Below are 12,289 nucleotides of genomic sequence, written 5' to 3' on the forward strand. Positions count from 1 at the left end.
AACTCTCATTTTTAAGTATTTACAGTTTATCATTTTCATACACAGCCACCATGCATTATCCCATTAAGCCCTAAAAGGTTGATTTTAGATGTACATTCCTAAGATTGAAAATTGACCGAAAGTGCAGTTCTTGCATTTAACAGTAATATTAAGGGAAATCTTCATAAAAGTCCCAATATTTATGGAAAAGTTACACTTTAGTCCCAAGATTATTTTTTTAAACGAAAAAGTTTTGAAAATCGGCAAAAATTTGTTGTTTGACCCTTTTTGACCGGTTGAAACTGGTATCAAATTAATTTGGGACTATTTTGTAAATTAACCCAAAATATTGGGACTTTTCTGTAAACAAAAAATATTAGGATTTTTCTGTAAACAAAAATATTAGGACTTTTCTATTATTATTATTATTATTATTATTATTATTATTATTATTATTATTATTAAAAATATAAATAAGAATACTATTTTTTTGAACTTGTTATTATTAATATTGTTACTAATACATATAAATGCGTTTAAATGAAAAAATAATATTAATGACATTGTTTAAGGGTGGAGGTGGATGAGATGGTGATGCTTTTAGCATTGAAATCATGAATCTTTGCTTATATATTTTTACTTTGTATATCATTTCACATTTGTTATTATTGTTTTCAATTCAGAATAATAATACTTAACAATTTAAAAGAAGTTGTATATTTGTAAAATTGTTTATAAATAGTTTAAGGTAGAAGAATTTCTCATTTTGTATATAAAAATGTTTAAGTTAGAAGGTTACTTTCCAAATCCAACAGATCCACTACAAACATCTACATAGGTAGCCCATATCAAAATTCAAAAGTATTAATTATAATATACTGTTTAATAAAAAGTAATAGGACATCCTTTTTGGATTAATACTTTTGAATTATTCCTATTACTTTTTATTAAACAAGATATTGTAATTAATAATTTTGAATTTTGATATGGGTTACCTATTGTAGATGTTTGTAGTGGATTTGGAAAGTAATTCTTCTGCCTTAAACAATTTTATATACAAAGTGAGAAACTCTTCTACCTTAAACTATTTATAAACAATTTTACAAATATGCAACTTCTTTTAAAATGTTAAATATTAATATTCTGAATTGAAAACAATAATAACAAATGTGAAATGATCATATACAAAATAAAAATATATAAGCAGACATTCACGATTTCAATGCTAAAAGCATCAACATCTCCTCAACCTCCACCCTTAAACAATGTCATTAATATTATTTTTCCATTTAAATGCATTTATATGTATTAGTAACAATATTAATAATAACAAGTTCAAAAAATAGTATTCTAATTTATATTTTTAATAATAATAATAATATTATTATTTTTAATAATAATAATAATAATAATAAGAGTTTTGTTCGTAGAAAAGTCTTGATATTTTTGTTTACAGAAAAATCCTAATATTTTCTGTTTACAGAAAAGTCCAAATATTTTGGGTTAATTTACGAAATAGTCCCAAATTAATTTGGTACCGGTTTCAACCAATCAAAAAGGGTCAAACTGCAAAATTTTGCCGGTTTTCAGGATTTTTTCATTCAAAAAAATAATCTTGGGACTAAAGTGTAACTTTTCCGTAACTATTGGGACTTTACTGAAGATTTCCCTAATATTAATCTTGAAATCTTATTTAGTAAGTACTTTGACAATATAGTTTGCTTTTTCCCTCCTTAAGGCATTGTATTTTGATAATCTACTCAATTTAGAAAAACACTGCACTTACGATATTTTGCTCATTAAGATGTTGTACTTTAAAAACTGTACCCAATTTTGACAATGAAAATTTCTTTGTATTTGGAAATTGTTGCTATAAATGGGTACATTTTCTAAAACACAATGCCCTAATCTGAAGTTGGATCATATAGTTTGAAAATCTACCAGATTATTGTCGTAATTATTTTCTATATGTTTTCTGTATCAGAATAATATGTTAACTGATGTACTGAAGAAATACAATAGGAGGAACTGGAAGAAAATAAATGAGTATGTCATCATGCATCCAAGAATTGCAAATTTATTGGAATAGAAGTTTTTTTGCTGGGAAAATTACAAAAATTTCAGCTGATGATGCTATAATACTTATTTTTTCTTCTAATTACATGTAAAGAAAGGCAAACTACATTTCTATTTTCTGCAGTTTTCCCATTTATTTTCACTAATTATTTATAATTGTTTTTTTTCCTTAGATAGCCTTATTACTTTCTAACATTCTATTTTTTATATATTTGTAAAACTAGTTGTTTTGATATAATAACAGAATGCAATTGCATGAGGCTTCCACATTTGCAAATGCATAATACAAATTATGATCATCCAAAATCGATGTTGGTGAATTGATTTCAAGTGTAGGAAGCATTGTGTCTGGTTAACATGCTTTACTATCTTCATTGATTTTTGTATCGGATTGTATTAATAAATGGTGATTATAATTGTGGGCTTGGTTAAATATTTCCAATGCATTGTAATGTATACATAAGAAACCATATATTTTAAATGTTTTCAATCAAGATTTCGTGAGATTAGAACAATATTAAAATGCTTAAAAGCAAGGAGATAGTATTGTTCCTCCACACAATTACAAAATCTTGTGTGTGATGTGTAATCATGGTGCAAGACTCGCGTCAATGGGTAAAAAGAGATTGCAATTCTCACTTCACAAAAATCATTTGATGACACTTGGGAAAACGATGAATATTTATCAATGTTGATATGAATTGTCCCACATCATGCTTCAAAGAGTAATCATTCACTTTATGAACTAATTTCGGAGAGTAAGCGTTCAAATTCTTGTCTTATAAAACAAAACACTCCCAAGATACCAAACATTAAATTCTTATAATATAAAAGTAAACACTCCTAAGATACCAAACAATAATTTCTTGTATGACCTAACGTAAAAGCCACCAATTACTCGTTCCTAGATCTTTTGTTGTCACCTTGAGGGCTGCCATCGCTAGGGTCTCTACTAGAGCTACAAGAAGTAAAAATCAAATTATTTACAAGTATCTATTAGACTAGTTATGTATCTGTATAGACTTTTATTTATTGTTGTATACTTGAGGGTCTTATGTGTATCTTTATTCATTATATATATGTGATAACTCCCATGCCTCTTGGTGTGAAAACCCATTATTTCATGGTATCAGAGCCAAAAACCCCTCCCTTCCTCTCCCTCTTATTAGCGGATCATTCTCCTCTCTTCTTCTCCTATCTTTCAGTTTTTTCTTGTCACCATCACAGCTTCATCCATGGCTGGCTCCTCCACTGATGCTACTCTATCCATGAACACTCTCCTTCACCTCATTACCATCCGCCTCTCCTCTAACAATTATCTCTTGTGGGTGAACCAAATGACTCCCCTCCTTAACTATCAACAACTCCTTGCTCACGTTGATGGCTCCTCTGCAGCCCCTCCTTCACACCTTCTGGTTGACAACAAGCAGGTTGAGAACCCCGCTTTTGCGGAATGGCATGCTGCAGATCAACAGGCAGTCATCATTCTTCAAGCCTCTCTCACAGAAGAAGCATTTTCTGAGGTCGTGGGCCTCTCTTCCGCTCGTGCTATATGGACCGCTCTTGAATCCGCCTATGGGAACTCTTCCATGGAACGTGTACAAAATCTTCGTGATCAACTACGGCTTCTCTCTAAAGGCACCTCCACGGTCTCCGAATTCTTGTCTTATAAAACAAAACACTCCCAAGATACCAAACATTAAATTCTTATAATATAAAAGAAAACACTCCTAAGATACCAAACAATAATTTCTTGTATGACCTAACGTAAAAGCCACCAATTACTCGTTCCTAGATCTTTTGTTGTCACCTTGAGGGCTGCCATCGCTAGGGTCTCTACTAGAGCTACAAGAAGTAAAAATCAAATTATTTACAAGTATCTATTAGACTAGTTATGTATCTGTATAGACTTTTATTTATTGTTGTATACTTGAGGGTCTTATGTGTATCTTTATTCATTATATATATGTGATAACTCCCATGCCTCTTGGTGTGGAAACCCATTATTTCATGGTATCAGAGCCAAAAACCCCTCCCTTCCTCTCCCTCTTATTAGCGGATCATTCTCCTCTCTTCTTCTCCTATCTTTCAGTTTTTTCTTGTCACCATCACAGCTTCATCCATGGCTGGCTCCTCCACTGATGCTACTCTATCCATGAACACTCTCCTTCACCTCATTACCATCCGCCTCTCCTCTAACAATTATCTCTTGTGGGTGAACCAAATGACTCCCCTCCTTAACTATCAACAACTCCTTGCTCACGTTGATGGCTCCTCTGCAGCCCCTCCTTCACACCTTTTGGTTGACAACAAGCAGGTTGAGAACCCCGCTTTTGCAGAATGGCATGCTGCAGATCAACAGGCAGTCATCATTCTTCAAGCCTCTCTCATAGAAGAAGCATTTTCTGAGGTCGTGGGCCTCTCTTCCGCTCGTGCTATATGGACCGCTCTTGAATCCGCCTATGGGAACTCTTCCATGGAACGTGTACAAAATCTTCGTGATCAACTACGGCTTCTCTCTAAAGGCACCTCCACAGTCTCCGAATATGGACAGAAATTTAAGGCGATTTGTGATCAACTTGCGGCTATCGGCCAAGCTATTATTGAATCTGATAAAAATCATTGGTTCCTATGTGGTCTTGGCAGTGATTTTGAAGTCTTCTCCATTGGGGTTTGGACCTCTCGCCTCTCTCCAACTTTTCAGGACCTCCTTGCTCAAGCCGAAAGTCATGAGCTTTTCATGAAATCCCTCCACGCCAACCCCACACCTGTCGTCGCTTTCTCTGCTAAATCAGCGCCCATTGGGGTTGTTGCCTCTGCCTCTGCTGGTCAGGGTCGGGTGGTGACTCTGGTGGTCGTGGTGGTCCTTACGGTGGTCGTGGTCGCGGCCAGCGGTCACCCCACTGCCAACTATGTCGACAAAACGGTCATTTTGCTAATGCTTGTATACAACTTCCGACCTTTGCTTCTAAGTCTGCCCCTAGTGAAGTCGATTTAGCAAAAGCTTTCCTTGCAAATTGTCGTGTGACCCCATCCAGCCTGGATTGGTATGTTGATTCCGGTGCCTCGGACCACATGGTTTCTTCTTCGGGCTCGGTTGCTAAACCCGAACCATTTGTTGGTGATGGCTCGGTTCACTTCGGTAATGGTAATACTCTTCCCATTGCTGCTATTGGGACTTCCTCTCTTCCCAATGATATTCGGTTGCAGGATGTTTTGGTGGTTCCCCGTCTTACTAAAAATTTATTGTCTATTAGCAAGTTAACATATGATAATAACGTGGATGTGCTTTTCTCCAAATCTTTGTTTTACATTCAGGATCCGGCAACGAAACAAATTCTGGCTCAAGGAACGTGTGATCGGGGGCTTTATGTTCTTCCAAATAAGTCGGTGGCTTGTGCGTTTTATGCTAAGAAGCGACCCAAGGCGTCTTTTGAATTATGGCACTCCCGTTTAGGGCATGTGTCTTTTGATGTTATTTCTATATTAAATAAACTTGGTCATGTGTTTGTTTCTTCTATTTTACCTAAACCGGTTACTTGTTCTCCTTGCTAACTTGCTAAGTCTCATCGGTTGCCTTTTGACAATAATGACCAACGTGTCACCCATGTTTTAGATTTGATTCATTGTGATCTTTAGGGTCCTTCCCCGATTGATTCGGTTGCTTCATACCGATATTATGTCACCTTTGTGGACGATTTCTCTCGCTTTACATGGCTTTACCCGCTCAAGTCTAAATCAGATTTTTTTAGCATTTTCGAGTTATTTATCGCCTTTGTAGAGACTCAATTCTCTACCAAAATTAAAAAATTTCAAAGTGACGGGGGTACGGAATTTCTAAATAACAATGTAAAGGCGTTATTGCATAAACATGGTATATTTCACCGCATCTCATGCCCGTATACCCCCCAACAAAATGGGCGGGTTGAATGCAAACATCGTCACATTATGGAGACGGGACTTGCCATGATGTTTCATGCTCACATTCCGGTTTCTTATTTGACTCATGCTTTTAGCTCTGCCGTGCATGTTATTAATTGTCTCCCCACAAAGGTGTTTTCCATGAAATCACCATTTGAGGTCTTGTTCGGACTGGTGCCATCTTATGAGAATTTTCGCATTTTTGGGTGTCGCGTCTATCCATATTTTCGTGACTATATGGATCATAAACTTTCTCCGCGGAGCATCCCTTGTGTTTTTGTGGGTTATCACGCTCAATATAAAGGCTACTTGTATCTCGATCCAGTTTCGACACTGGTTTTTTTACCCGCCATGCGCGGTTTGATGAAGAGTGCTTCCCGTTTCGTGTCACCCACACAAATGCTCCTATTGGGTCTTTACCCTTACATACATTCCTTGGTGATCAGCTCCCCACCATTCCAGTCCCCGATGACGCAGCCTCGACTTCTCCATGTGCTCCATCAGGACCCGCCACCTCTGCTCCTTGCGTTGTGTGTACGGATCCCAATTCTCCGGCTCCCTCGGTTGCATCTCCTGCATATGATTCCCCTGCTGTTGCTTCCCCAGGTCCCGAACTCGAGTCGCCTTCCGGGTCTGACTCCGAACCAACCATTGATCCTGCTGCTGAAACCGTCTTCGAGTCTGGCTCGTTGTCTGGTTCCGGGACTGCTTCGCCTCCGGCCCCTCGTCTGCCCCCGCCTTCGCACCCGACGACCACACGCGCCAAAGCCGGGATTTTTAAGCCACGCTACCGTACTGATTTGGCATATTTAGCCTCTCATGGTTTGTTTTCGCAGGTTCTTTCTGCTGACATTCCCTCGTCCGATACCACTGCCTTGCATGATCCTAAATGGTGTGACGCACTGTGTTCCGAGATGGCGGCTCTTCATCATAATCATACATGGACTCTTGTTCCACGACCTTCCCAGGCTAATATTGTGGGTTGCAGGTGGTTGTTTCGCACCAAATATAGGTTTGATGGGACTGTAGAGCGTCACAAGGCTCGTCTCGTCGCTCAAGGGTTCAGTCAAGTGTCGGGACTTGATTATTCTCACACCTTCAGTCCCGTTGTCAAGGCGGCTACCGTTCGTATTGTTCTCACTCTTGTGACTGAACGGATGGCATTTGCGTCAACTTGACGTCAATAATGCTTTTCTCCACGACCATTTGGGTGACACTATCTTTATGAATCAACCTCCAGGCTTTGCGGATGCTCGTCATCCTGATTATGTTTGCAAGCTCAATAAAGCTATTTATGGTCTTAAACAGGCTCCTCGTGCATGATTTCATCGACTCAGCTCGTTTTTAGTGCAACATGGTTTTTCCTGTAGTCGTGTGGATCCCTTTCTTTTTGTGTTTCGCCGCGTGTATCATGTATCTGTTAGTGTATGTTGATTATTTGATTGTTACTGGCTCGGATGATTCTGTTGTGCGGATCCCATTATCAGTATCATCCAACATATATATTATATAGTGATTGTTTTTAATTTGAAGGTAATACAAACTAATTACATTTTCTTCAAAAGCTTGATGTCACTCGAGTGTTGAACTGCAAAAAAAAGAGTTACATATAATTACTCCAAATATATGTAAATGAATGAAGGATGCTAAAAGACTATAACGGTAAAAAAAACACTTACTCTCAAAAGTCTCAAATGGATCATTGTCCAGTTTAACCACAATCTTATGAGGCGAATCATGTTTTGGGTTGGTAACTAGTGCAGCTGCTCACATTGGTGGTTATAGCAAGATTAAACAATAATTAACAATAAAATAGGTAAAAAAAACATACATTCTAAATCAGATGGGTTGTTGGAATCATGAAGATCGAATGGATGCACGTGCATTATCTGCAAGTCACAAGTAGGGTGTAATTTTGTTCTCATAACAAGAGAAAATGAAGAGATTGTACCTTTCCATCCTCGCACAAAATGGCATGGGTAGGATGAAGATAATTTGCTTTCTTTCCTTTATGAGGTCCTCCAACCACAATAACCTCTTCCCCTTCATAGTATTTCTGCACAAGTATTTGAACGAAATGTTGCTTATTTGGGAAATTAGAGAAAAAGAGTTATGATAGCCTTGGAGAAAACAGATAAGGGCCCCACAATACAAATACACTATTTGTTTTGGTTGTAAAAAAAGAATGAGCGTAAACATAGTAGATATGTAGTTATATATACTAATTGATGGGAAGAAAAGGTTATATTAACTTTTTTAGATTCAGATTCAGTAAACTTGGTCAAAGAATATTCATTAATTCAATTGGGAGGTGAAATTGTTAACATATTGAGTATTGTTTCTAGCAAAATAGAGGTTTAGTGGATTTAGAGGTTTAATGGAATCAAAGGGTTAATTCAACTTTTTTCCATTATGTTGTTACGTTTTTAAGGTCAAACTAGACTGCTGTTATAAATCTAGATAATAAATTAGGGAAAGTGACTAACCAATAACCTTATTGAAACATAGGTGAGGAATGTGAGTGTTGCGCTTATAACCATAGAATCAAAGGCACATTAGGGTTTAAGAACTAAAAGCACATATGGAATCAACGATATCTAGATGATAAATTTGTGAAAGTGAGTAAACAATAACTTGGTTGAAACATAGGTGATGGATGTGAGTGTTGTGATTATAACCATAGAATCAAACGCACATTAGTGTTTTTCAAAACAAAAATTTTAAACTTAAAGCGCATATGGGATCAACGATAGAGGTAGTGTTTGAAAACACATAGAATTACCCTATTAAGTCCACTTCCACGTCCATGCAAAGCGTTGTTGTTGTTGTTGGAGATTGCTTGCTCTTGGCGATTTTTTGCAAGAGAAACATGGGATTGAAAAAGGAATTTTTAAGATTAAAATTTAATGACAATAGTATTATTTTAGGTAGAGAGATGATTTGTACACAACAATTTTTCTCCATACACAATAATTGGTGCTTTAAAATGTTGTACTGTACAACTCTATAATGCATAAATTGTTGTGTATGGCAAAAAACTGTTATGTACGAATCACTTCCCTTTTAGGTATAACATTTTTTGGGCCACGTGAAACTCATCCCTCATTTAATGGGTAATATTTTTAGATCCAACATCGACTCAAACACGTACAAATACATTTAAAATATAAGTCCAATCAATAGCCTATTAATCGGTGTAACTTAGCCCATTTGCATTGTTTTATGTAATTGTGTAGAATATTACTTACGACATTGAGGAAAAAAGAAATGTTGCTGTTTTCTTCGGTTCTCCTAAGTTCTGATTATCTCATGCCTGCTCACTCAAGAATGCATGAAACAAGTAATATTCAATTTTTATATTTTATATTTTATGAGTTTGTTTAATTTAGTTGTTCAAATTGAAAGCCAAATTATCCAATTAGTTATTCAACTGTATTAGGTTTAAATCTTCAATTGTGAATTTTTAAATCTCTAATTGTGTTTATAGGGTTTAATTGGAATTACATTGTATCATCCAAATCAAAGCGATGAAATAAGAACATATTGGAATTGTAATTTTTAAAAATTTATCTTATAATCTTTTATCGAGATTTTTTTGTGCTACCCTTTGCAAAAGTTTCTGGTTTGGCCACTGATCCCACTCATCTCCCTCTCATATTTATGTACATAAGGTCATTTTTTGTTATTATGTGCATTTAACCCTATGTTTAAAACAAGAAATAGTCCATTTAAATTTTAATTGTTTATTATAGCATATGGTATATGTTTCTTTCTATAATACCAACATAAGTTAAGAAATCTACCCAATTATAGCAACTATGAGAGTAGGATTTGAAACCCATGCGTTGCCGACCCCATAAAGGATTAAATAAAAAAATAAAACAATGTACTTTTTTTTTATTTGTTTACTATAACATTTTATTTTCATTTCTTCTTGTTACTTTGAAAATCTACCATAATATAGCAATGTCTTTTAAAAACTAAGCAGAAATTGAGTATAGTTTTTAAAGTATGATATTCTAATAAGAAAAACAACCAACAACGAAAAGCCTACACATTTTATCATTATACTTTCAATTTGTATGTTATTAAAACATGGTACTTCCATAACTTATGGAGAGTGTGGTACTAAGGGAGTGTTTGATAAATGTCTGACCGGGTCGAGTCAGCAAATTGGGCTGACTCGGTCAGACCTTTGGTGTTTGATTTGAGCTTTGTCGGTAAGATCAGCTGACCCAAATCGCTTTCTGGCTCAGTTTTTTAACAATTGCTGACTGGAAATTAGACCATCTTGCCCCTGCGTCTTTATTCTTTCTTCCCTCATTCGCGTCCCTTCCCAGTGACCTAAAAGCATAGCAGCAGCCGCCATGAAGAACTCCACAACGAGTGAACACCAAACAGTCGGACCTCTGCCATCTCGCCGGACCTCCGCCACCGCCATCAGTGACGCCTTCTCGATCCATCACACAGGTAAGATATTCTTCTAACTTTTCTGTTAATAATTTTCAAAATCAGATACCATTTATGCTTTGATGGTATGAAATTTGTAGTTCTTTATGAAATCAAATTACTATTTGTTAGAATATTATGAATTCTCAACCTGTATGTTCATATGATAAGTTCTTTTTTGTTTTTTTTTGTAGTTCTTTGTGTACAAGAACTGAAATGTGAAATTCTTTATTCTAATATGATGAATTTCGAAATTATATGTGAATTGGAAGTTTGTTTATGTTTTGTTTTGTAGTTCTTTGTGTATAAGAACTGAAAATTGAAGTTTTTTTTTTCTAATGTTATGAATTCTAAAATTAAATGTGAATTGGTAGTTGTTTTTTGTTTTTTTTCTGAATTTGAAGTTTTTTTCTCCAATTCACATTGGAAGTTTTTTTCTCCGGTTCATATTTTATAGCTTATGAATTGAAATTGAAAGTGAATTAGAAGTTTTTTTTTCTGAATTTTGATTTTATAGCTTATGAATTGAAATTGAATGTGAATTGGAAAATACAAGTAGGTTTGTAAATTCCCATTTTCAAGCCCACAATCACATGTTTTACAGAAAATACAATCAAATGTTGTGTTTTTATGTGTAAAGTACAAAAGTAAAATTAATAATAAATAATTATTATAAGATTAATGGTAACCTAATTTTTTTAATAATCCAATTGTTCCATGAAGAGTGGGCGAGAGGGGGAATGCATGCAACATCACATGCCTTCCAATTATTGAGCTTGTGTTAGTATCAAAATTATAAGCTATAAAATCAAAAATTGGGCTGTTTTTGTTTTTTTTTTTCTAATTTTATACCTTTGATATTGTTGACCTTAGTTGTTAGCTTGTTATCTTTTGTGAAATTGTTAGCTTGAATATTGATGTTTTGTGCATCTGAAATTGTTTGTGTATAAGTTATCAAATCATAATTTAGGATGATGTTAACTTCCTTGGTTGAAAATTGCTTTATGTTTAAAATTGTTCTTTAACTTGATAAAAACTATGATAAATTACTTTAAATATTAATGTTTTAGGATGTTGGTTTGGAACGAGAGTGAGGAAAAAACTTTTATTGATGCATGTATCCATGAACTAACCACTAATGGTCGTGAGGGTTCCGGGCTTAAGGCAAGTTCATGGAAGACAATACGCGAAAAATTGATAAACGAACACGGTAAAGAGGTTGATCAGAAGCAAATGAGAAACCACTTTGACTACTACAAATCAAAGTATGTTGCTTGGGTGAAACTCAAAAACAAAACCGGCAATATATATGATCCTATAAAAAATAAATTTAATTTGACCGATGAACAATGGAAAGAAGAGGGGAAGGTAATATTTTTTTAATCAATACTATTATGATTATTTTTATAACATATACTATTTGATTAAATTTATTTTTTTAATCAATACTATTATGATTATTTTTATAACATATACTAATATTTATAAAAATTGTAAACAGTTGAACAAGTTCGTGTTGTCATTGAAAACTAAACCCCTATTGTTCCCTGATCTTTGCACCCAACTATTTGAAGGGTCGACATCAACCGGCTTTCAAAGTTGGGGGCCATCTTCTACACTCCCTCGTCCTGTAGAAGAGTTTAGTCCCCATGATTTTGATGATGATGTTCCAATGGAAACCTCAACACAACACGTAGGTGCAAGTGAAGAATCTTCGAGGCGTTCAAAAAATAAGGAAGTTGGTGGAAACAAAAGAGTTGGTGGAAAAAAAAGAGATGCAAGGGCATTAGAAGTTGAAGAGGAGATTGTCAAGCTTGCAAGGTCGTTAGTGGAAAAAAATGAAAGAATTGAAAAAAGTGAAATG

The sequence above is a fragment of the Lactuca virosa genome, chromosome 2 (assembly GCF_052849685.1).
Source record: "Lactuca virosa cultivar CGN04683 chromosome 2, Lactuca_virosa_CGN04683_v6, whole genome shotgun sequence".
Lineage (NCBI taxonomy): Eukaryota > Viridiplantae > Streptophyta > Magnoliopsida > Asterales > Asteraceae > Lactuca > Lactuca virosa.